At 39.1% G+C, this 26,334-nt stretch overlaps 1 protein-coding gene and 1 pseudogene across 9 annotated transcripts in view; one reads left to right on the top strand and one right to left on the bottom strand.

Annotated features, from left to right (window-relative positions):
• Positions 1–26,334, bottom strand: part of SOX6 (SRY-box transcription factor 6) — a 528,984-nt gene that overhangs the window by 456,534 nt on the left and 46,116 nt on the right. The window contains exon 1 of one of the 8 annotated variants that reach the window (XM_080912304.1): positions 7,415–7,471. The exons of the other annotated variants lie outside the window; for them this stretch is intronic. The gene's annotated coding sequence lies outside the window, so the exon portion shown is untranslated. Of the gene's footprint in view, positions 1–7,414; positions 7,472–26,334 lie in introns of those variants that run through there. 8 annotated transcript variants of the gene reach the window in all.
• LOC308417995 (small ribosomal subunit protein eS17-like) lies at positions 19,273–19,676 on the top strand (annotated as a pseudogene). Its single transcript has one exon. The product of its transcript is annotated as a small ribosomal subunit protein eS17-like (transcript).

The raw sequence follows: 26,334 nt of genomic DNA, 5'->3' as shown, positions 1-26,334 counted from the left end.
CTCTAAGGGAGACCTTCTATGGTCAGACTTAGCTGTTCTTACGGGGTTGTTATTGTCACAGGTGAACTCTGCAAGCAGTGGACCCATGAGGACAGTGGTCACCGAGCAGATGTTGTCCAGACATTCACCCACTAACTTCCTGTTCCTGGTGTAGTCAATGCACTACAGGGGAGAATCAGAAAGGTGACTCAGCCAAGCTTGGGAAGAGACAACTGATGGTCTCCATCTGAAGGAGCTACCTTAAGGGATAAAGACTAAGCTACCAAATACTAAAACCACAGGAGCTAACCAGGTTCCAAAATAACCTTCCCAGATAATCATGGCTTCCCCATCACTGTGTTTTTTCTCAGAACAGCTGTCTAAGATGAGTTCCTTACATTAAAGACAAAAGGGAGGAGATTAAGGTTCTGAACTGTGCCTCTGACAAACCCATTATGAGTGTCTCAACATCGTCAGAATGCATTCAGGGGGAATGCAAGCAAGGGAAATCGGAACTCAACAAAGCATCACACTGCAAAATCTCTCATTTCAGAACTGCAGATTGCACATATGGTCTTTTTTTGGCCCAACTTCTGTGAACCAAATGCTTGCCTAAGGACAACAAAACCAACTATCATCTTCTAAATGACATGTGCCAGGAAAGCATGTTGTCATGGTAGATACGAGATGAGCATAAAGCCGTAGATTGCAAAACATGTATCAAAGTGTTCAAATACAGCCCCTCATGCTAGAGAGTTTATATCTCTCTGAAAGATGATATTTTAACTCTCCAAGAAAAAAAGAGCAGTACACATCTCTTGATCAGCAGCCAGTTACAAATGGATTGCTTTGGAGTCAGTATTACATCACACTGTTCATGACTATGACTCCTCTTTGCAAGACTGGATTTTCAGCAGTTACTATGATAAGCAACTGTGCTACAATGAATGTGAAACAGGAAACTAGGGTGCAGTGTGCGGTCTGCAGAGTTTGAAAAGAAGCAAACATCTCATTAGCAACAATGACTTAAGAATGAGATGGGCCAGTTATGGTGCCTACCTTTAACTACAGCAGTCAGAAGGCAGAGGCAGGCAGGTCTCTGTGAGTTCCTAGGTGGCCTAGACATAGTGAGATTTTTGTCACACACACACACACACACACACACACACACACAGAGAGAGAGAGAGAGAGAGAGAGAAAGAGAGAGAGAGAGAGAGAGAGAGAAGAAAGAGATGAGATTAAATGAATGGCTTTATAGTTTATCTACACTATCTTTTACAAAGAGTTTAAAGGTTATTACTAGCACATAAATACCTAAACTGGGTCATTTCTTTTGGACAAGAATCACTAATAAAACCACTGACATCCAGGCAGTAGTGGCACATTCCTTTTATTAAAGAGCCAGGTGGATCTCTTCACTTGAGACCTGCTCTAAAGAATGAGTTCCAGAATAGCCATGGCTACACAGAGAAACATTGTCTCAAAAAAGGTAACAAAAAAAAAATCCCTGACAGCCTAAGGACATCACAAACCAAGTAAAAATTGACTTTGGGTATAAAATCTTTCCCTGCTCAATCCCAAATGTATAAAACTCAAGGAAACCAAAGTACTGTTTATAAATAGAGGAAGTGACTAAAGTCTGAAGATCTACTTCCCAAGCAAAGCAGAGGAATCTGCATGCAGAGGGACAAATCCTTTTAGTGTGAAGACAGCAAGCCAGTACCTAGCAAAGCATGCGCACTGTGAAGGACACTGAAGGATGAGTATGAAGATGGACCACACCAAAGATGCAGTCCTGAGAGCACTGCCTGCCAGCTTAGGAGGTGATACACACTCTGGGTGTGCTCACTGTGTCTAATAATACTGATCCCAGACCAAGCATAACCAGGAAAATGTACAAGAGCTTGTGAAAATGGATATTAAAAGTGGAGGTGGGGAGACAAAAACAAAGTAACAAACAAAAACACAGAAATCAGAGACTTTAACCCCCACACACACACCATAGACGCCTGAGATGGTAATTCTACAGAGACGCAAAAAAGAAAGATTTTGGCAAAATTACATTTTTAAAAAATCAGAAATCTACAAGTACCAGTAAATGATGCTACAGCAGAGCACGGAGGAGGCTAGGCAGTATTCACAGCTGTGACCCCAAAGCCCCAATAAACACCGCACCCAGAGCAGCCTCGGCAGAAGACTAAATTTGATAATTTCACCTATTCTTCCTTGAAAACAGGATTTTTTAAATAAAAAAAATCAAATTTTCATCTAACTGTATAACCATAAAATATCAATAAAAATATTTGGTATTTTTCTTTAATGACAATAAGCACAGTATTTTTCTGCTCTTGTGTTCTTTAATGACTTCAACACAATAGACTGGTTATCTGGGCTTATCTATGCAGTTACTTTATTAAAGCCATCTCAAACCAAAGGCAAACTTTGGTACAAGCAGAGTAACATAATAGTCCAGAGATCTTTCGTTTTCTTCTCTGTTAAAAGCCATGTCAGTAACTTACTGTTTCCCAGACTCCTTGGATTTATGAAACATATTTTTAAAAATTAGATTTGTTAGACTGGGAGTGTTGTAAATAAGTTCGATGACAGAATGACAATAATTTGCATATGGGCGGGTCTACACTGCAAACACAGACCTTACTCTCCCTCTCACACGGGCTGCAGGCAGCATGCTGCTCTTGAGACACAGACAGACACACCTCCAACAGCATGACTTAAACTCGGGCTGCACCGCAGACCTAGATAATGACCAAAGGGAACAGCTGCCACTGGGACTTCGTATTTAAACCTGGACATGAAAACTGTTCCTGAGGGCTACATGTGGAACTCCGCAGTTGAATGCCTGTCTGTGTGTGCCAGTCCCTGAGATTAAATCCTAAGTAACAAAAATAATAAAGGATAAATTAACAAGTAAAATTATCCAGAATAAGTAACTTTTATTTTTGGTCACCAGAAACAAAAATAGTCTGTAATTATTTCTTTTTCTAGTAAAAATATGTGTTGTCGTTGTTAATTTCCAAGGTGCTCCTCAGCTTATTAGCCCTCCTCGACTCCCTCTCGCCAGCTTGACCAGCGCCTTCCTGCCTCTCATCCTAACTCCCATAGTCCTTTTCAGTGACTGCTGACCCACCCACAAACTTCTAGGCATTTCTCTTAAATTCAAAGGTAAGTGTGAATTGGCTTGGCTCCCCAACATCCCTCACCATAACCCTAAAATCTTTACCAAATTCAAGATATTGATGAATCTAGCCTCAAAATAAATTGTACATTCCTTTCACTGGGCTTCTATCCTGTTCTTTCTCCAACACCATTGAGATGTATTTCTCTCCATATCCAGCTGTCACATGCAAATCCTGCTTCCTCGATCTGGTTCCCTTTCTTTTCTTTTTAGCATGTATACACCTGTGTGTGTGCATGTGTATGTTCGTGTGTGCATGCATGCATGCACAACACACTAGCATGTGCTTGTAGAGGTCAGAGACCAGCTTGCAGGAGCTAGTTCCACAAATGAAAGTGAGGTTGTCAGGCTTGAAGGTACATACATTATCTGTTGAACCACCCTAGTTAATGTCCCCTGACAAGTTCCCTCAGCAGTTACAAAGTCTTCAGACTAGAATGCATCCCTTATGCCATAAGTAATGAGAACATGGCCTTTATGTCTCTTCTGGATATACAAGTTTGTTCTGTATCTAACAACTTTCATCATTTTCAATAGGCTGTCTTCTCATGGAGAGACTTGTCCTGTTCATTTTCATTTCCCCAGCAAAGTCTACACAAGTGCTCTGATTACCAGGAACTCAAGAACGTTCTGTGGAATTTAAATATGAAGCAAGTTATGCAAACAGAACTTCTGGAGAAATTACAACTAAGAAATCAATAAGAGGATAATCCCACAGTGGAAAGATAGAAACACTTGTTATTGGCATGCCACACCTTATTATACATCATACCCACGTCAACTAGCAACACTTACAAAACAAACTCATTATAGAAGCTATATGCATATCCATCACCAACAGGGTAATGTCTCCGGTAACGTTGCACAGCAAAACAAGTGTGTCTGCCTTTTTAAACACCTCTATTTTCAGAATCTGATTCTTGAATATAAGTAATTATCTTTAAAGGCTAGATGGAAAAATATAATTACTATCTAAAATATATTTTATTCACATCTCATTAGATTTCCCCCTTTATATTTGAACCACTAACAAAATGTCTGTTATAAAGCACTTTTCCCACCCCCCCCCAAAGCAGAGCTGGCTAGTGTTTTCATTCACTTGCTATGTTCAGGGAAAATGAAGATCAGAGGAGAGAAATTAGTTAAATGAACCTTCATTTTCAGCAGCTAGGATAAAAATTTAACATATTATTAACCATGTCTTCCAGGTGCTATGCAATAAGCTAATCTTGAAGAAAACTTCTTTTACAAATTTTTTGGTGTGAAATTAAATTTTAAAAGTATTGGTTTGGACTAGAGAGATGGTGCCATGGTTAAGAGTACTATTTGTTCTTCCAGAGAACCCGGGTTTAATTTCCAGCACCTACACAGTGACTCACAACTGTCTGCTGCTCCAGTTCCAGGGGATCTAACACCCTCTTCTGGTTTCTGTATGTAGCAGGCACTGCACACACATGGTACACAGACGTACAAGCAAAAAATAAAAATAAAATATAAAAAAGCACTGATTTACCTGAAAGTCAGAGTGCTTTCTTTTTATATCAAATTTTCTTAAAATAAGATCCAGATATATTTTGGGTAAGAAGAAATAGATATATAAAACACAGAAGAGGAATTAAAGACACAGAATGAATTTTAATATAGCATTGGAATAAGTTCTTATTTCTACCAAATTTTCTTCCAGCCACCATTTGATGCACTCTTTGTCCCATTACAGGTATAAATGTAGGAGAGGTGGGGTTGGCAAGATGATTCAGCAAGCAAAACTCTTATTGTATAAGCCTGACAACCTGCATTTAATCCTTGGGACTCACAGTAATAGAGAGAACTAACTCATAAAAGTTGTCCTGTGACTGCCACAAAGGCACTGTGGCAGACATGTGCCCTATTTCAAACACACACATATCATACACATGTATTCCCACACAATTAACAATAAGAAGGAAAACTTACAAATAAATCTATAGTAGAAACTTTTACAGGCTATACAAGAGACAAAAGGCTTTCCAGATGGATATTTATGCCCAAGACACAAATGCCAATCTTGAGAAATGGCTCCAGTGGCCAAAGAAACTTCTCACTCAAAGCTCAACAACCAAACTTCAAATATCACCTGTCTGCTGCAAGCATTCTGACCCCAGCATCTCAGTTACTTTTAAACGACTCATAAAAATTCCTAGAGCCCCAAGGAAGGGAGTGGAGAAGGAGGAAGGGGGAGAAAGAGGGGAAGGGGAGAGAAAGAAAAAGAAAAGCAGGTAGCAAGTCAAACAGAAAGAACTACTGACAAAGCCATTTCTTTTAAGAGACCTGGAAGAGTGACATTATGAACTGTTTCCAAAGTGACCAGTTTCTTTTCTCTCTCTAGAATGCATCTGCCTGGATCCACCCCCTTCTGAGAGCTAACCTTTCTCCACACTCTTCCTCATTGCCACTGAAGCCTTGGCTGGAACCTTCGCTGAAAGAAACAGTTTAAACGTCTATAGTGAGTGAAATGAAGCTAATCTCACCTACCACTCCCAAGCTTTTCAAGTCCCATATACCTACTCAGTCACCCTGGGATGGGAAGAGAAATACTACAGACAGAAGGACTCAACAAGTAAAAGTCCACCGTGGCTACACTGCACTGCTTCCAACTGTCTGTTCCCACCTCTGCCTAGGACTCCCAGGGCCTCTCAGAAGACATAGTAGATGTCTCTGACCCATTTCCGGGCAGTAAAATATAAAAATATGTGTGATGGCCCTACCTTTATGGAAGATTTAAGTGTGCCTGCGTGGGTTTGATGAAGCCTCTTTTACCTCTGGGTCTTCTATGGGAACAGCATGTCCCCAACAGAAGCTGTTCCTTCAACTCAGGTCACAGACTAAGAAGACATTTGGCCAAGAAAAGCAAAACACAGCCACAGCCAGCCTGTAGATCCAACACTGAGAAATAAATGTTTGTGCTTGTAAGCTTGCTTAGAGTTCTTTGTGACTACAGCAAAGCTGACACATTCAGAACTGGTAAACAAGGTGGTATTGTGTTGCATAACAACCTCAAAGACTCTATGACTTACAGCAACAAGTATTCATTCCCCAGCTTGTGTTACACATGAGTGAGAACAGGTCATCTTCTATGCCTGCGGTCCAGGTTGGAAGTCAAGTTCAGGTCTATTCTCTTGTCTTCTCCTGGAATTTGAGTTGGGGGTTATATATCCCATGTTTGAAACATGCCATTCTCATAACAGAGAAAATGGCAAGAAGAGGCTTGATACAAGCCTTCAAGGCTTCTAAAAAAGCCTGGTGGTCCTGCAAATGCTTCTGGAGGGAATCCTGCAGGTTTCTAAAAGCTTCTTCCAAGAAAGTACATAGTTAAGACCCAAGTCAGTAAGAAGGATAAGAGACTTCATCTTTATGAAAGTGCATGACTGTGCTCAACAGCAGAATGTACTGTCTCTGTCTCCTAAGCATACCACCCAAGCTCTGATAACTTAGTCTACACCTGGTCCCCACCCTGTAAGGAAGGATCTGGAGTTTATAAAACTGAAGTTAGCACTTGTTGCAAGTCATCTGAGGAGATCTCGGGGCTCTAGAATGTGTGTGGGGTGTGGGAGGGGAAGGGGGTCCCAGTGCAGGATGGCAGGACACCAGAGCATTTTCCCCATCCATATTTCTGAGCTGGTTATCTTGGAGAGTGTTAAATACTAACTCAGCAAGTAGGCTCTGCCATATAGAAATGGGTATTTGCCACAAAGAGCTTCGGGAAGCAAACATTCTAAGTGAAGATAGCAAATGTAAGGGTAACAGAAAGCATGCTGCAAGCCTATGAACACAGACTTTAGAGGAATGAGCTTGTCATAGGTAAGCCGAGTGGACAGACTGCACTGATATAGTATGTGACTCTTCGTGACAAGGTAAGACATTAAAGTCAACTCATGGCCTCCCGCACGATCATTGCTCATATGTGTGAATAGGTGGATGACAAATACATGTATTAAGTTTAAATGAGTCAAAAGGTGATAATAGAAGATCTAATTATGATAGAATTATATATCATTCATTTAAAAGTTTTAATTATACAAACTGGGACCACATGGCAGAAAAATTATACCATTGGAGTCAGAAAGATATGGAATCTAATTTCAGCTTCACTACAGTGTGACATAGGCAACCAACTTAATCTGAATCTTAAATGGCGAATCTCTAAATAAGACAGTATTAAACATATTACATGTTTAAAGATTCAGAGTAATAGTTACTTACAGTTCACTGAGCAAGACTTGCTATATGACAGGCAATAAAGTTTCAGAAATGTTTGACCTGGAAAGTGTAACAAACGCATTTATAAATCCCTTGTGGTTGTTTTGTTTTTGTCTGTTTTTTGTTTGCTGCTTTTGTTTTTGTTTTCTTGGGGTGTTTGTTTATTTGTTTATTTGTTTGCCTGGTTGCTTTGGAGGCAGAGTCCTGACTGCCCAGAAACTAACTCTGTAGACCAAGCTATCCACAGACTCACAAAGATCTGCCTGCCTCTTGCTCCCAAATACTGGAATTAAAAATGTGTGCCACCATACCTGGCCTACAAGTCTTTCTACAGTGAGAGTCATTATACTAGCTAAAGCTGACACTTGAGTCTGGTGCTTTTGGAAATTGCTAGGGGTCTTTCAACGGAGCCACCTGTGGGCGATCCTTGGATCATTGAGAGGTGTGTGGGATGCCCCCTTTCCACCTTTGCTCTCAGACTTGAAGCAAACAGTGTGCATCACCACACAGCTCTGCCATATGAGTCAGCACCACATCCCATTGAGTCCAGATCAGGGAGAAGCACCTAAACCAAAGCCAATCTCCAGTCTTTATAATTTTACCACAGTTACAAAAAACTGACCAGCACACATGGAATAAAAGTATTTTTTCCTCTATTCGTTCCCCTTAAAAGCAACCAACATAATGAAAACGGCAAATTACTTAATAAAACATTTTTTAAAAAAAAACTACAAGATCAATGTAAAAAAATTACCTTCCAAATGCATTCAAACCAGAAAAAGAAAACCAAGAATTCAGTGATCTGACACTGACTGTACACTCAAAGAACACAGTTCTCTCAAAATAAGAAAATAGAACCAATGATTCTTTGATGAGCATGGAATACACTAGGAGCATGCAAAGCAATAGAACTAATCAGGACCAGTCAATCCCATGAAGAAATATCCTGGCTCTGTACCAAGGCAATTCCAGGTAAAGCAGAGCTCAATGACAGAGAAACACACAGGCAGGCCATCTTCTTGTGATCGAATTTCTTTAGACACTGTCTGTTGTGAATAAACGTAAGCAGAGACCACTACGTCTGCACAGATAGTCTGCCTGACTTATTGCACTTTAGCATAAGCTGCAAAAAGCTCTAGTGCCAAAAACTGGGGACACAAACAGGCATAAACCATAAGGGGTGGGAGTGACAACGAGACTAAGAAAACATAAGAACATACTAAAATCTCCGGAGAAGCCTTGTGCAGTGGACAGCAGTTAGTGCAGAGACTACTTGAAGCTCGGAGAGTAAGTGTGGAGCTCTCAGCCATGAATGGGACATCTGCACCACATAGTCCCCACAAGGCTCGGGACCATCACAGAAGAGGGGGTGGAAAAACTGTGAGAGCCAGCGGTCAGGGGGGATTGAAATAAGGCAGTCTCCCAAGCATGACAGGGCTGATGTGCTCGTGAATTCAGAGAAAATGTGGGTATCTATACAAGGCTCCACAAGATGAAGCCAGCCAACGGTCCAGCACTGAGGGATAAGGACTCATGCGGAGCTGTGTTGATGGTTTCCTGGGGAGGAAAAGTCAGTTTCATCAGAAGTGCAGTTCCTGGTAGATCAAGCATGATTCAGAGAAAACACACACACACACACACACACACACACACACGGCACAGATTGGACTCAGTGTGGTACTTTCTTAAACATAAAGTGAAGAGCCAGGTAATGGAAGCACCTCATCCTCCTGGCTTCTAGATTGGCTCTGACTCAATTTCCTTCTGAAGACACAGCAACAAAACCTGACTTTCCCCCTGACTTTGTTGTTTGTTCTCACTTAAGGACTGGATTCTGCTATGCTTTGTTTTTATTATTTATCCTAATAATACAGAATTCCTTTTGATATGGGGGTCACAACACAAGTCTCCTAAAGTAATTTTACCTATTCTAAGTAAAAGACCAAAGCTAAGTGTTGTTGTCTGTCTCAAATAGTAAAGGAACTATAAAAATTCAATTAACAAAAAAAAAAATCTCCTTCAATCTATAGTAAAAATTATTCCCAGCTTTCTTTCTATTTACCTATCTTTGATAATTTTGTATATTAGCAGATCTTATTTTTAGAATTTTTATTATTATGTTATATTAACTGTATATAAAGTTAAGTTTCATTGTGACACTTAGTAATTCATTATTAATGCTTACCACCTGAAGAGCTTAAATTAGGCTTTTTTTTTCCACTGAAAAAAGGAGCTGTATCTGTACATTCAGGCTAACATGGAAGTGGAGAAACCCTTAGACAAAGAACTACAGACAATTAATGACTGCTGAGAAAGGAAGGATTAGTCTTCCCCAGAGGTGATCACTAATTGGTTATCCAATACAAAGTGATCAGCCCTGAAATCGTGTACAGAAAAGTGATGCCAGATGAACTCAGCAAGTTACAGTCATTTGTGTGTGTGTGCGTGCACACAGGCACATATGCATGCACATATGTGTGTGAGTGTGCACGTGTGAGGAACAGTAATAATAAACAAGCCATGAATTAGAGAGTGAGTAGAGGGATCATAGGACATTACATGAAGAAGACATAGAGGAGTTGGGGGGATGGGAGTAGGGAAATGACATAATTACATTTTAATTCAAATTTAAAAGTTTTAGACACTAGGCTGAGACTCAGATAAGTGCCTCATCTGACCATCAGAGAAGCTTCTTTGTCTTACATTAGATGGCAATTAGCAAAGACCCCCAACTGGACAGCGTGCGGACTGTAGGAGACTGGGACTGCGTCTGGAGCACTCAGCCTCAAACAGAATGTTTGTATCAAACCTCGACCCTAAAGGCCCTGGGATCTTTGTGGAAGAGGATGTAAAGACTGTAAGAGCCAAGGAAACAGAATCGTCTAGAGGCAGGAGGAATCGTGTGTGTATATGAACATACACAGGGACTGGGACAACATGCACAGGACCTACACAGGTTCACACTAGACAAATTCCTAGCATTGACAAGGAAATGTGTACAAAAAAAAAAAAAAAAAAAATCCTGCCCCTAACCAAGAAGCTGTTTGCAATTGATACCGGCTAGGAAAAGGAACAATCAGTTTTCTCCAATGGACTGTCACTAGCTACATCAACCATACTCCAGGGTCGGCTCCACACAACATGGACTATATTTTTTGTGTGTTCTTTGGTTTAGTATCTTATTGTGGCATTTTAAGTGAGTTTGGTTTATTTTTCGGCTTTGGTTGAGGTTTTTATTTTTAGAGAGAGAAAGAACATAAGGTTGGTTGGGTAGGGGTGGCGGATGCTGCTGGGTGGAGTTGGAGGAGGAGAAAGAATATAATCAAAATATGTTGTATGAAAATTTTCTAACTAAACATAAGTTTACCTAAACGTTTTAAATAAATGCTTAACTTTAAGTCAGCAGTCTTAGGATAGAACCCTAAATATCATTCTCTTAACACGTCTCAACTCATGGATCTATTCCTAAAATTCTGGAAATGAGGAAGGGTGACAAGTGCCTTCATTCTGAGCACTTAGCTAAATGCAGAAAGATCTTTAGTTTAAGGCCAGCCTGGATATCAAGGGAAAACTTGTCAAAAGAGAAAAGGGAAAAAAACAAAGAAAAAAGGAAGAGGAGGAAGAAGGAGAGGACGAAGAAAATAGGAAGAGAGGAAGGAGAGAGGAGATGGAGGGAAGGAGGAAGAAAGGGAGAGGGAGGGAGGGAGGGAGGATGGAAGGAAGGAAAGGAAAGGATGAAGGGAGGGAAAGAGGGAAGGAGCGAGAGAAGGAGGAGAAGAAAGAAGGAAGGAGGGGGGAAGGAGAAACTTAATTAGCTGACTCACAGCCTGCAACTTTAATCTGCACTAGGTTCTACATCCAATGCTCTGAAATCATATGACTTTGTTCAGCTTTATGATGATGTTTTTATTAATTAAATTTGTTCTTTGAGAGTTTCATACATGTATATAATAGGTTCTGACTGCTCTCAGCCCCCATGGTCTCATCCCTTTCCACCCTGGTCATGCTTCCCTCCCTCTTGAAAGTTCCTTCCCATGACCAATATGCAATTATATCTAACAGTAATCTAACTTCTTTAATTAAGCAAATTAAGCTACTTAATCCTACTTAGAATATATCACTACTATCATGATACGGAATCTTTTTTAAATAGCATAATCCTGAGAAACTGGAGAAAATTGCTCTATGAAAACAGACTGCTAAGGGCAGAACTGTAGCCCAGTGATAGAGTAACTTGTGACACATGCATGACACTCTAGGTTTGATCTCCACTATTGTGGGGGGAGGGGGGGTAAAGTTCTTTCTGCTTCCTGGCCATTGAGAGGTGAGCACCTGTGGTCTACTAGGGTTTCCTGTAATGACCAGTTAAACCAAGAGCCAAAATAAATTTCCTCCTAAGTTGATTTTCTCTGATATCTTACCATAGTAACAGGACACTCACTAATACAGTCACCCTGGGGCATTCCAGCCTTTAAGCACACTTCAGTTTTAATGACTTCTAGTTAACAGCTTCAGAATCAATCAAATTCTCTGATATTTTCCTAGGTTTTTTTTTTTAACAAAGTGATACTTCTCAAACAGTTGTCTACAAAGACTCTAGAGACAGAAAAAATAAAAAATAAAGTGGTATGGTTGCCTGCCATTCTTAAAACTTTAGAATTTAATCCCCCATGCTCAAAAGAATACATCAGACCCAGACATAATAGTGATTATGCAAGCACTTTTCAGAAGCACAGCATGCCAGAGCTCTAACACTGGGTACTCAGGGCTAAGGTAGGAACTGCAAAAGTCCTGTGACCTCTAGAGTTTAATCATCCTCACAGGTGATTCTGTGCATTGCATGAAGGAACACTTCCATTTAAATTAAGTTTTGGATGTGTTGGTGACTGCTTGGAAGAGAAAAGCATGTAGCATCATGTGCAAGTAGAATATGAAATTCTGATAGAAATATTTTCAACAAAATGAAATCACTGAATTAAATTTTCATTTAATATTGATGCCCTGTATCATCAAAAAATACTTAGACACAAAATTACAGACTGGCATCTGTTTAAAACATAATACTTAGCATACTGATTATATTCATTCAGCAAAAAAGTACAAAAATTTTCAACATAAATCAAGAGTATATAACACCAGTATCTTGTGATAAAAACATAATATTTAAACCTAAATGAACTTTAATATTTTGTGAATAATTTAGTCTGTGAGGTTCAGAAAGATAGCAGATTACTGGTGGCTGAGACTGTTTATCTCCTAAAAATTAGGTACGATGAAACAGTAATAGAAGGGTCCAAGAAGAATCTTAACCCTAATGGGTGAGGAAAACCTTGAGTTATGAGATTTTAAAAGTCATACATTAGAGCGAGATGTGAGATGTGTTTGGTTAATAAAGTTCTGTATGTGCAGGAAGCCCTGGTCCAGACCCAGTATTCTGTAGACGCTAGGAACAGGAGCAGCTCTGTGACCTCTGCACAGTCACAGCAGGTGAAAATAGAAAAACACAAGGCTTGCTCTACAGAGAAAGACCCTATCTCAAGTACAGGTGAAGAGCAGTAGAGGAAGATACCCAACCTTGGCCTCTAGCCTCAGCATGTACATACACATGAGAATGCGCACGCGTGCGCACAAACACACACACACACACACACACACACGTGCACACACACATCATACTCTAAAATGTTTTTAATTCTGAAGAAATCAAACATGAAAATTAGACTTGAAAGCCACCTATTGACAGCTCTTTGTCACCCCTTTTTCTGTGGCAGCAAATGATTATTATAGTTTTGTCCTAAAGTAAAGATGTTTAAAATGAGGATTTTAATGGGCATAGTATATTATGTCTTTGTTGAAAACATGAAATTCTGTCTTAAATGTATCAATAATATCTCTAACCTTATTTTATCTTACTATGGTACATATTTGGACAGATAAGAGGTAATAACAAAACTGTCAATATTGCAAAGAAATTACCCATATTCTAAAAGAACCACATATTGCCATTTAAAAAATAAAATTGTTTCAAATGTCACTTTAAAAACAAGTACAATTCTTCATATACATTTATTTATATTCATTATAATAAAGTGTCTGACCCACAGCATTGCATGAGTCAGGTACATGTTTTGCCCTGCCTACCCATACATGGCTTGCCTACCTACATGTATATATGATGATAGTATCCTATTAGATACTACAAAGAGCACATGAAGATCCAAAGAAACACACACAGAACCACCACATCATATTTTCAACATGATACTAAATACCCCTAATAAAACAACATATCAGAAGCAAGTGAGTTCTAAGAAATACACTCTCATCTTTCACTGGCCTATGAACATTGGTTTGTGATACGGAAATCCTCTTAGAGACACCTAGAAAATTCTTAAAGGATGAATTCTTAGACCTTTACATTACAGAAATATAAATAATTTTGAAAACTGAGAGTCTTGGGACCCATAAAGAAGTAAAGTTATAGATTACATTAGGTTTTTCTCAATGCTCTAAAGATACAATCCCATAAGATCACTTTTCCAGTCAAACTGGACTGGTATTTCTTTTAGAATTCTGGCCTCTGTATATAATAAATTTGAAATGGATGGCCTCCAAGGTTCCTTTAACTCCAAAATAATGCTGCTGTCTAGACTGTGGAGCATCAGAAATCCCCAAGTGAAAGTGGATTGGCCCCAGAAGTTCTTAACATTTGAAATGTTGCACCTACATATAAAAATATCAATTCTAACAGCAGCCAGAATTCTATGCCGGTCCACTCACAGCATGGTTGAACACTGAACTGTAACACTCCTGCTTCTTTGAGAAACTAAGAGTTGAGCGTGGTTCTGCCTCAGGAGGCTGATGCAGGTGTGTCATGCTGTGAGGACAGTCTGGGCAACCAAGAGTTCAAGACCAAGCTGAGTTACTAGTATAAAACCCTGTCTAAAGTCAAAAGAGAATAGGGGTGAAGAGGAAGATCTGAAGAAACGGTTCACATACAATTCAAACTGACAGGAGGGAAGGCAGAGAAAGAATGAAGGAACAGAGAGGGAAAGAGGAGAGAGAAATAGGGAGAATGAAAGGAAGGGAAGGGGGGAGAGAAGGGGAAGGGAGGATAGGGAAGGAAAGGGGAGGGGAAAGAAGGGGAGGGACAGGAAGGGAATGGAAGGGAAAGGGAGGGGAGGGCAGGGGAGGGGAAGGGAGAGGAGGGGAGGGGAGATTTATTGAATTCCACCTGGAAAACTCCCAAAATAAACTCTGCTCCCAGCCCTCAAATGAGCACTGTTCTTTTTACAGATAAACTCCACTGGAGCATGAGACATTAGCAAAAATTAACCCAGAAACCTTCACCTGGAGCTTGGCCACCACCATGACATTTCATCCTATGGACAAAACCTTCACAAAGGTACCGGCAAGGCACTAACAATCATGTAATTGCCAGAGAGAGAGAAGTTTCTGCAGAGGTATTAGTCGGAATAGTGCTCAGTGAGGAACCATCTTTACCTAAGCTCAAATGGAGCTGTTAGTGATTTTAGAACACAGCTCCATGTTGATGGAATCATACATGCACATTCAAAAGTATCTTTGCTGTGGTTTATATACTGTAAAACACCAATATTGGCTCACTGAAGTTGGTACTGGGATCTCTCCTTGATACACTCTTCAGAAATGAAGTAGAATAATGAACACACTCTTTAGAAGAAAGTAGAAAGAAAAAATTTTAAGCTGGTGAAAATATATAAAGGTAATACATTTTTAAAAATATATTTGCAGAACTGGTAAAATTCTTTTTTAAATATTTATTCTGAGCTTATATATTTAGGTGCTTGCGTCTATGTATTACACCATATTGTACAGAAGCCTAAAAAAATCATTGAAGATGTAGGATCCCCTGAAGGTGGAATAACAGAGGATCGGGAGCCACTATGTGATACTGGGATCCAAAACCCTAGGTGCTTTGCAAAAGCAACAGTGTTCTTAATAGCCAAGCCTTCTCTCCAGCCAAGAGCTGATATCATTCTTTAGCTGACAAACTACTTTCCACAAAAGTCCAGAGCATAAAGGTCTAACCTATGCTCTATATATTCCCTTTTGAATGATAATCAATAATTTCCAAGTTTAATCCTAAATGATAAATAATCCTAATTTCCCATGAAAGCAGCAGTAGAAAATGAGAAAGTCCAGGCATTGGTTATAAAGTCTTTGTAGTTGTAAAAACTGCCCAACTCTGAATTAAGAAGTCATTTGTCATACCAAGCAGGAGCATAGTATGCACACTTGTGAGTCAAGGCACACGTCTCCCTGAGAAGGCCACTGAGTCAGTCAGCTGTTACCTTCATTTCTCAAAATACTTAATTAAATAAGTTGTGTTGGTTTGGGGAAAGGTTATTTGTTTGTTTCATTTGTTTTGGTTTTTGTTTTCACATTTGTCCAAGACTCGTGCCATAGTTACCTCAGTTTCTGAGGCTTACATCTGCAAGTGTTACTTTGCATCTTGCCAGCATGTTACTCTCCAGATCACCCTCCCAGGAGATGACCATCATTAACTGTGAAGGCACAACAGGTGGGTCATATCAAAGGTCATAGTAGTTTTGTTCACAGGCCCAGACATGAGGTTTTCATTATCCTTAATAGAAACAGAAGCTGGCAATAAAAGCCTATCATTGAAATACTATCTCTCTCCATCCATTCAGATGCAATAACTCACACAGTAGAACATTCCAAGTTATGCTGCTGGCTATCAGGACGTGGTTATTTTTGTAGTGTTACGTATTTTTTAAAATAGCATAAATCTGACCATTCCTAAAGAAGTAGAAAGTCTGATTATAAATTCATATGAAATTGCCAAGGAACCTGAGTAACCAAAGCCATCTTGAAAAGGGTCTGCACTAGAACACTAACACTTCCCAATTTACAGAAAGGCAGTAATCACAGGTAGTGCTGGCCTAAGAATGAGTAAAACTAATGGAACAGAAAAAAGAGCCCAGAAGCAAGTGCAGACATCCACAGGTATATGAGCTCCAAGGCATGCAGTGAGGAGAGGTGTCTGTTCAACAAAATGAAAGGAAACTGGATAAACACATGCAAATCCTCACTTCACACATGTGCAAGGGAAGCTATTGTAAGATGCAGCAGAGTCCTAAACGTATGACTTGAGTACAGAATCCTTGGGTGAAAGTCCAGGGGTATGTGGTCACAACTGTGGACTTTGCAGTTACTTCTTAGATATACACCAAAGGGGCTGGTGAGGGAGCTCAGCCAGAAAACATTTGCCATGCAAGCTGATCTGAATTCAGTTCCTAGAACTCAGATAAAGGTGGAAACAGAGTACTGACACAACTGGGCAATCTTCTGACCTTCACATGCATGTAGTGTCACATGAGCATCCACACGCATCATACATGTTCACATACAAACATATATACATGCACACAAAATACACACATACATGTCCAGACACATACAAACAGACATACATATACATGCTACAATAATGATAATTTTTAAAGATAACACCCAAAACACAAGTAACTAAAGAAAAATATGTATTAGATTTCTTCAAATTTTAGGACATTTTAAAAATATTTTTAATTATAGATCTGTATATTTGTGTGTGCCTATGAATGCAGGCAGTCACAGAAACCAGAAGGCTTCGGTCCCTTGGTCCAAGAGTTATGGACAGTTCTGAAACACTAGACACAGACCCTGGGAAGTGAACTTAGGTCCTCTGCAAGAGTGATTTAAGTCCTCTTGTGTTATCTTTCTGCAAGAGTAACAAGAGCCACCCAGTACCCACATTTTGAAACTTTTTATATATCAAAGAATACTACTTAACTTGAAAAAAAATCCAAAGAAAGTAGAAAATTTTAGCAAAACATAGTGTTATTTATGTTTGGGATATTTAATGTTCCAAATAGAAATGAACTCCTCACTACCCAATACTAAAAATATTTTCTTAAATTGTAATTACTGAAGATGCCTGTCATTTCCCAAAGAAAATATACAAAAAGCCAAGAAATAGATGAGCAGTTGCATGCATTAGGAAATTTCACTGTGCAGTGGGAAAATAGAAGTCAGAACCACAGCGTGGGACCACTGAGTGCCCGCAATGAGAGAAATCCACAGCATCTGTGCATTGCTTCTGTGAATCTTAAAACACATCCACTGTGGAAAACAATTTCACACTTCCGCAAAAGGTTAAGAACAAAATCACCAGATCCATCAAATCAAAAGCAGGTGCTAGAAGAACTTCCATGTGGACACCCATCACAGCTTTGTTCATAGCAACCAAAAGGTAGCCATGGCCCATCTCCATCAACAGGGGACCAGAAAACCAAAACCGAGGCACTGCTGTGCAACAGCACTCTATTCACTTACAAAAATAAAAGGCTCATACATGGTACAGCATGGATGAGCTAAAGAGAAATGCAGAAAAGTAAGCAAGCTAGAAACAAAAGATGAATGTTTGCACAGTGCCCTTCATATAATGTATTCAAAAATAAGCAAGTCCAGAGGAACTACAAGATTTTGTATTGCTTTTGAAGATCAGAAAACCTTGTTCTCTTTTTTAGCATAGTAACTTTGCAATCTATGAGCTTGCTAAAGTCATTTATTGATTCGAAGAATTGTCAGGTTTGTTCTCTCTGTCTCTCTGTCTATCAATCTTTCTCCCTGTCTCTCTGTCTCTGTATCTGTCTGTCTGTCTGTCTCTCTCTCTCTCTCTCTCTCTCTCTCTCTCTCTCTCTCTTTCTCTCTCTCTCTCTCTCGTGTGTGTGTGTGTGTGTGTGTGTGTGTGTGTGTGTGTGTGTGTAGGTTAGAAAATAACTGTGGAATTGAACTCAAGTCATCGGGCTTGAGCAGCAAGTGTTTTTACCTCCTGACCATTTCAGAGACCCTACAACTTCACTTTTTAGACAAGGTCTCTTGTTAAACCTACTACTCACTGAGACAGCAAGGCTGCCTGGCCAACAAGCTCTAGGGATCCTCCTTGTGCCCACTACTCCAGTGCTGAGTTCACAGGTGTATACTGCCATAGCCAACTTTTCCCATATGTTCTGGAGATTCAAACTCAGAGTCTCAAAATATACAGCAAGTGCTTTAGTGATTGAGCCATCTTTCCATTTTCCCAGAAAATTCTAGTTGTTTTGTCAGTTTTTCTGTCTTGCTGGGGTAAGAAGTATTGGGTTAAATGGGGACCCGGAAGTTGCCTCCAAATCCTCTAATCCAAATTAGTATGATTATGTTGATAATGCACATGTAAATAATTTTATCATGAATTTCACATATAAATTAGATGTTATAATAGATGATGAAGACAATTGAAACTGTCACTACTTTTAAATTATCTCTTGCCTCTTGTAATGCTGAAATTACAACTAGCAGTTAATTCTTTGATTTATGACTCTTAAAATATTTTATCAAATTTATTTATCTGTTCATGTGCATTTGAGGGATGTGTGTATGTCACAGCACTCTTGCAAAGGCCACAGGACAACTTGCAACAGTCATTTCTCTCCCTCCTTGTGTGGGTCCTGAGAATGGAATTCGAGAATTGGGTTTTGCTGAAGTTACTTTTACCCATCGAGCCATCTCTGTAGCTCTGATGTATGTATGAGTTTTAAAGAAGTAAGACCAGGAAGATCATCAAAATTTGAGTTGTACATTCTTATTAAATAACTTTTAAAAATGATTCTAAATTAGGAAAATTTAGCTGTCGGTCAGAAAAACAGAAATCTGGTATAAAGTGCATATATTACCAGGTATTTCATACACCTCTGGGGGCTCTGCCTCTTAAACCATCAAGATTGTAGCTTGTTATGTGATTTAAAGTTCTAGGGACACTTTTACCAAGACCCATCAACATGGGCAGCGTTCGCACCAAGACTGTGAAGAAGGTGGCCCAGGTCATCATGAAGTACTACACACGCCTGGGCGATGACTTCCACACCAACAAGTGTGTGTGCAAGGAAATCGCCATCATCCCCAGCAAAAAACTTCAGAACAAGATAGCCGGCTAAGTCACACATCTGATGAAGCGCATTCAGAGAGGTCCTGTGAGAGGTATCTCTATCAAGATGCAGGAAGAGGAGGAAAGAGGAGAGATAACTACGTTCCTGAGGTCTCGGCCCTAGATCAGGAGATCACTGAGGTAGATCCTGACACCAAGGAAATGCTGAAGCTTCTGGACTTTGGCAGTCTCTCTAACCTCCAGGTCACTCAGCCTACAGTTGGGATGAATTTCAAAACGCCACGTAGAGCTGTTTAATCTGTGATGCCATATTTTCAATAAACCTGAAAACAAAAAAAAAAGGAAAAAAGAAAAAAAAAGAAAGTTCTAGGGACACAAATGGAATGAGTTCGTACAGTCAGCAGCTGGCTCACGCTGGCTGCTGTCCAATAGGTAATTCTAATAGGATGACTTCTTAGGCAAGCAGTCAAAGCTCTCCATCCACAGGAGGAAATATAGAAGCCAACCGTCAAAAAATGAGTGTGATTGCCATCCAAGAATTGTAGAAATATAAAAATTGATGATTCCCATATAAATTCTAAGCCTGGTGTTGCACTGATGAGTCAAATGCTGGGGAAAGAGACCCGTGAGAAACAGTAGCACCTGTGCATAGCCAGCCCTACTGGTGTTCAGAACCTCCACGCTCACACATGGTAACCTCTGGCATTTTGCCGCCAATTCAAACATACCTTTAAAAATTACTTTTTAAATTTTCCTATCTTGGCATTTGCCAGTCCATTTTACTTCTGCTTTATAATACCCTCTTGAAATATAGCTTTTTGTCTAAAAACAAGATTGTTTGCAAAACTCTAAGAATTTCCAACTGATAAATGGATTGGTCACCTTTGTGCTTTTTTTACATTCATCCATAGACAGAAACCCCCCTTGGACCATTCCTGTGCTCTCATCTCCTTTTAAAATTCAGTTAGATGCCCCCACTTAACACTGCAGTAGCCATTACTGCCAATGCTCACCAGCCAGGTGACACCATCCCAGCTTGGAACTCTAACATCTACTTTTAGACAGACCTTACCTCACTTCTGAAGTCTCCTGAAGTTGGTCTGAAGTTGCCTGTGGTAAATTCAGGTAAACTGAGCTTCTCCACCAATGCCAGCCTTGCACCAGCATGGCCTGCTGACAGATGATGTAGACACTTTGCATGAGCTGACCTAAGGCCATTTGACCCTCTGCATCCCACTGCATCTACAGCACTTAAGGAAAAAGGAAAACAGTTGCTGTCCCATGAAGTGGTGAAGTCTTTCTCTTCTGTCCAATTAGATGGCTTTTTCAGAAATTGCAGCATTGTGTCAATTGAGAAACGTTTGATCTTAACATCTTTGTCAGGCTAAGAATGTCCAGCTGGAAGATCAAAAACTCAGATAACAGCAGAAGCTAGTGAGGATGAGGAGAAAGAGGAACACTCCTCCACTGCCGGTGGGGTTGTAAACTGGCACAACCACTCTGGAAATCAGTCTGGCAGTTCCTCAGAAAATTGGACATAGTCCTACCTGAAGACCCAGTTATTCCACTTCTGGGCATATACCCCAGAGATGCTCCAACATACAATAAGGACACATGCACCACCATGTTCATAGCAGCCCTATTTATAATAGCCAGCAGCTGGAAAGAACCCAGATATCCTTCAGTAGATGAATGGATACAAACATTGTAGTATATTTACACAATGGAGTACTACTCAGCTATTAGAAACAATGACTTTATGAAATTCCTAAGAAAATGGATGCATCTAGAGACTATCATCCTGAGTGAGGTAACCCAGTCACAAAAGAACAGACATAATATGCAGTCACTGATAATTGGATACTAACCTCAGAAAGCTCTGAACACCCCAGAAACAACTCACAGGCCATATGAAACTCAAGAAAAACAAAGCCTCAGTCCTTCTTAGGAACAAAATGCATAGCACCCTCTCAGAGTGTGGTACACCTGGACCTTAAAGCATTAATAATCCAAGAGCTAAGAATATAGCCTTGTGGCAATTTTTGGTATTCAAAGATCATTATGCTTAATCTATACTCACAAAGAAAACTGACTGTTTCCATGTTACGTGCTGTCCTACATGTACTTTATGCTTATGGTAACTAGTGGGATTTCAATGCATACTATCAAACCTCTAAAAGAATTAAGTACTGACAACAAAAATATATTCATATAGTGTTATGTCAAAATGCCTTTAAAAATCTGTACATGTATCCCTCTTTTTTTCATAAAGTTGTAAGAGAAAAAAAAAAAAAGAATGTCCAGCCGGTTGTTTCCTTGTAAGTGCAATGGCTCCTACAGGAAACTGATGAGCTTGTCTCACACTGCAAAGGCCACAAGAATGGTTATAAAGTTATATTCTTGACCTAATGAAGCCAATTTGCCTGCACAAATTTGGAGATGGTGTCTTCATTTTTGTGGGATGGGGTTCCTTGTGCTGCTCATGCACAAAATACCCATGTCTTACATCTGAATACATCTGCAATTCAAGAGTCTCATGTGTTCTGAGTAGCTAATTCCTCCAACTCAGCATCCCTGAGTCTTCTTTGATGGAACCATTCAAAGTAAACAAGTTGATCCAAGTAGAATAGAACTTTTGTTTATATTATTCCCAAAAGTACAAAATTAATTTTGTTTTGTACAGTAGAAAAGGGCTTTGAATCACAACTGGGACACCTCTCAAATTGAAAGGATGCCTTTTCCGTTGAATTATTAAGAAGTATGTATGTTGAGGGAGAGACTTTTCAAATTAGAACAGGGCATGGGGAGGGACTATTTCTAGTGCACATTTAAGAGAGTGTCAAGGATAGCCAGTGCAGAACATAATACACTTGGTTCTCAGCTCTTAATGGGAATATCCTTCACTCCACATTTAGACAAGAAACATGTTTGGGAATTTAATTAAAAAAACAGGCATGGCAAGGATACCAAAGAATACAGAAGTAAAGAGTGAAAAATCTACCACATTGTTCAGTATTGAAGATTGTAGAGAAATAAAGAAGAGTAGTGATTGAAAAACATTTCCAAAAGATGTAATAAAAAGATTATCAGAAGACTGAAAAGGGATTGACAATGTATGTTCAAATCTAAGAACTGGACAATGTCTATTTAAATTACACAAAAACTTCAGACAGGCAGTGCAAAGATTCCTGAGAAAGCAGATACACCCAGGCTGCTGTGCCCCTGAGCTGTGTACTGACGATTGGTGTCTACATACTTAACAAAGAGTAACAGTTGTTTTGAATACTCTCAAAATGGACCCATGATGTGCCAAAGCACTACATCACCAGTGGACTCATGCATATGCTCAAGCATAGGCAGCACCACTGAGAGTCCAACAGAGGATAATGACACAGGAGGATAAGAAAATGCAAAGTTTTGTTCCTCTCCACTGCTGAACTATATATATAGACTTGTAAGCTGATAATGAACTAATGTAATATAAATAGTAAAATATTAAAACAGATTATATATACATACATGTGTGTGTGTATGTGCACGAATGCATGCTTAGGCTCATAAAGAAGCAGAAATGTGTGATCTATGGCCAGGAGAAAAGTAAGTCAATAAAAAAAGACCCAGAAATGAAAAACAACAGATTTAACAGGTACATATGGCACATAGATATGTTAAATGCTGATGTGTTCAAACTACAAACTTGTTGAAAAGAAAAATGGAAAGTACAAAAATAACTTGTAAAGCAAAAAAGAAAAATAGCCAGAGTAGAGCACATCAGATTGTACTAACAATAGAACTTGATGAGGTAGCAATGCAAACTATTCAAGATGAAGCACAGAGGAAAAAAAAAGAAAATTAACAGGGCATCAAACAATCTAACATACATGGCAGTCCCAAGAGAAAGAAGAAATCAAATGAAGAATCTAGTCAAAGCTTTACAAATGTGAATCAAACTATAAATTCCCAAGTCTGGAGACCTCACAAGAAAGCACAAGAAGAATTGCTCACTTGAAGAGAACACAAGTGCATCCTAATCAAGCTAAATGCCTTAGAGCTAACCACAAGAAAAGCTGATTAATACATATAACACACTACAGACAGAGCAATGGAAATTATGACAGACTTTGCATTAGGAACTATGTGAGCCCAAAGACCATGACTCAACATACACAAAAAAGTGAATGACTTTCTAAGACTGTAGAAAATATCTTTCTAACACAAAGGCAAAAGGCTAGATTCTTTCACAGATAACAGTTAACAGATAACTCTTCATCAGTAAACCTACACTGTAAGAAAGGTTAGAGTTAAATAAACTAAGTATTGATACACAAAACAACATCTAGAGCCAGCTAGAAATGAAACAATTTTTCTAAACATTTATGCACAAAGCATTGTTACCCCTGCTTAGCTCTCTTAGCATGACACAGTTTTGTGGCGTATGTGTACACGCACATGCATCTAAATGCTTTATATGATATTCCTGAAAGTTATAAATGAAGATCTGAAAGGTTACAATGAGACCCCTGTGCCATAAGCAATCACTGCCTTTCTCTAGGCTGACATTTGTAAGTCAGGATTTGGTAAATATCACAGGTCTCTGACACAGTTTGAGAACCAGGAAAATTAAAACAATATTGCATAATACCTATCTTAATGGGAATGAAAATCCTTAATTCTGAGAAGCAATACTGTATGCGTACATGGACTATTTTCATACAATGGTAATTACTTCATTTCATAGTAAATATAATAATCACTAAATGTTAGTATCACCAAAAGTATTGAAGTTTAAACCTGAAGCCAGGAATTTATCATCAAAAATATTTTCCTTGTATCTCTTCCTTTAGTGACCAATCTACCTGACACAACAGCAATTCATAACTACCCAGCACCTACCCCTCTCGGCTGAGATCATATTTTAAAGAGGTACAGACACCAGGAACATCTAGCATGGATTTGCCCCTGGTATGTGCTAGCTCTAAAAGGTTCCCTGAAGGCCATATGTTGAGGCTTGGCAGTGAGATTGTATTGCTACTGGGAGTCAGCAAGACTTTAAAAGGTGGCCTACTGAAACAAGTCAGGCCACAAGGGAAACAGCTTGGGTGGAGACTTGGATCACTGGCTCTTCCTCTCAGCTTCCCAGCTACCATGAGCTAGCAGCTTTGCTTTCCTGAATATTTCCACCATGATCATTCTGCTTTGCCACAGACCCAGAAGAATAGAGGCAAGTGACTATGGACTGAACTGTCTGATGCTGTGAACCAAGCCTTTCCCATCATAAGCTGGGGCTTTCGGGTATTTTTGTCACAGCAACAGATATCTGACTAACAAGTAAACAGGAGAAAGCATTAAAATAAAAATAAATTCATAATTACAAGACAGATGAGTTTCATCTCTGACTTACAAACTTCATTATTCAGGTCCTTTGCCACTATCACCAAAAACCTTATATCTACAATATAAGCAATAGATTACTTTCAGACAGTGGACTAATAAAAGCCTTTTGGTTTTTAAAACGTTCCTAGTTGTCATCAAAGCTTTCCTTGCAATGTTACATATAACTTTGTCTTGTTATTTTCGACACTAACCAGTAAAAGTAGACACGCAGAAAAGAGTAAAGCAGGTAAACTGCTCACAACCCTTTAGAATGGGGTTTCTCTGCCACGTTCATGCTCAGAGGAAGAACAATTCTCCTGATGTTCTACAATCTAGGGAAACCTCAACTAGATGAAAATCACCACAAGAGGATGGTGTGGAATTGAAGTCTGAGTGCTCTCTTCCCTCCCTCTTTCAGCCAACACCAAATGTCTACCACACGCCAGGCCCCCCTGTTAACGCATAGAGTCAGAGCAGTTAAGAAGGCGTCATCCCTGTGTTCACATGCATATGTTTGATTTTACCCAAGACACACTAACTGTGACAGCTAATTATATGTTATCTGGCCCAACCCTTGATAATGATTTCCCTCAAATTACCTAAAACTGTCCTTATTCCCTTAACAACCTAACTATACCATAAATGTTGACAATTTCCGAAGACACAAAATAATCATTTCCTGTAAGCTACTAGAATTAAAATGAAATCTTTCAAAAGAGAGGTCAGTCTGAACTTTCCAGTAAGCCCTGAATGCAATGGAAATACAGATGCAGAAGGAGAGGAGAAAAGCATAGACCCCGTTGTACCTGCCAGCGCTTGGCAGAAATCAGTTGTTCGTACACAGAGATCTAACGAAGGGTAATTACAATCAGGTGGCTATCTTGAGTTCTCTTACATAGTATCTGTAGTGAATGTCACTTGACTTTCACAAAAAACATAAAATCACTGATTGCCTAAAATACATACAGGATTACTCTTATGAGTGCTTCATGAAGAAATGTCTACAAACGGAGGAGATCTCCATTCAAATCATATACGAGCTGTTGGGACAATTTGAAAAACTCACAACCAAAAATAGTCAAAAAAAAAAAACAAACAAGCAAATGGAATTTATAGTCTCAATAGCAAAATTCAACAATCTGAAAGAAAAGAATGTTTTAACTTGCAACTTAAAAACTTGACAATGCTATGAAAACTTATTACAGCTTTCAGTGTGTGCATTTAATCTAAATTACCACTAATTAGCTGATCATCTACCAAGATAGCTATAATTATTTCTTTTTCAAATGATTTTTCTCAGGTGTGATATGTAATTTAAGCATGCGCTTCTCAATAAAATATACTGTCATCATTATTATTACATATAGAGTTTTAAGCACATAAAATTTTTTACCAAAAAATTTTGTCTGCCAGAACATTAAATCACTTTTTAAAATAGAAATATTATTAAACAAAAATTCTTTAACCATGTACCTCTGACTACTTAGGTAAAATTATGAATATATTCATATTTACCAATGATTTAGTGACACTCCAGTAATTTTACATCCTAATGTGTTTAATATAAATACTTGCAAAGATT

The sequence above is a fragment of the Micromys minutus genome, assembly GCF_963924665.1.
Source record: "Micromys minutus genome assembly, chromosome: 2".
NCBI classification, from domain to species: domain Eukaryota; kingdom Metazoa; phylum Chordata; class Mammalia; order Rodentia; family Muridae; genus Micromys; species Micromys minutus.
Note: the sequence above shows the minus strand (reverse complement) of the source record. Positions and strands in the feature narration are given on the sequence as shown.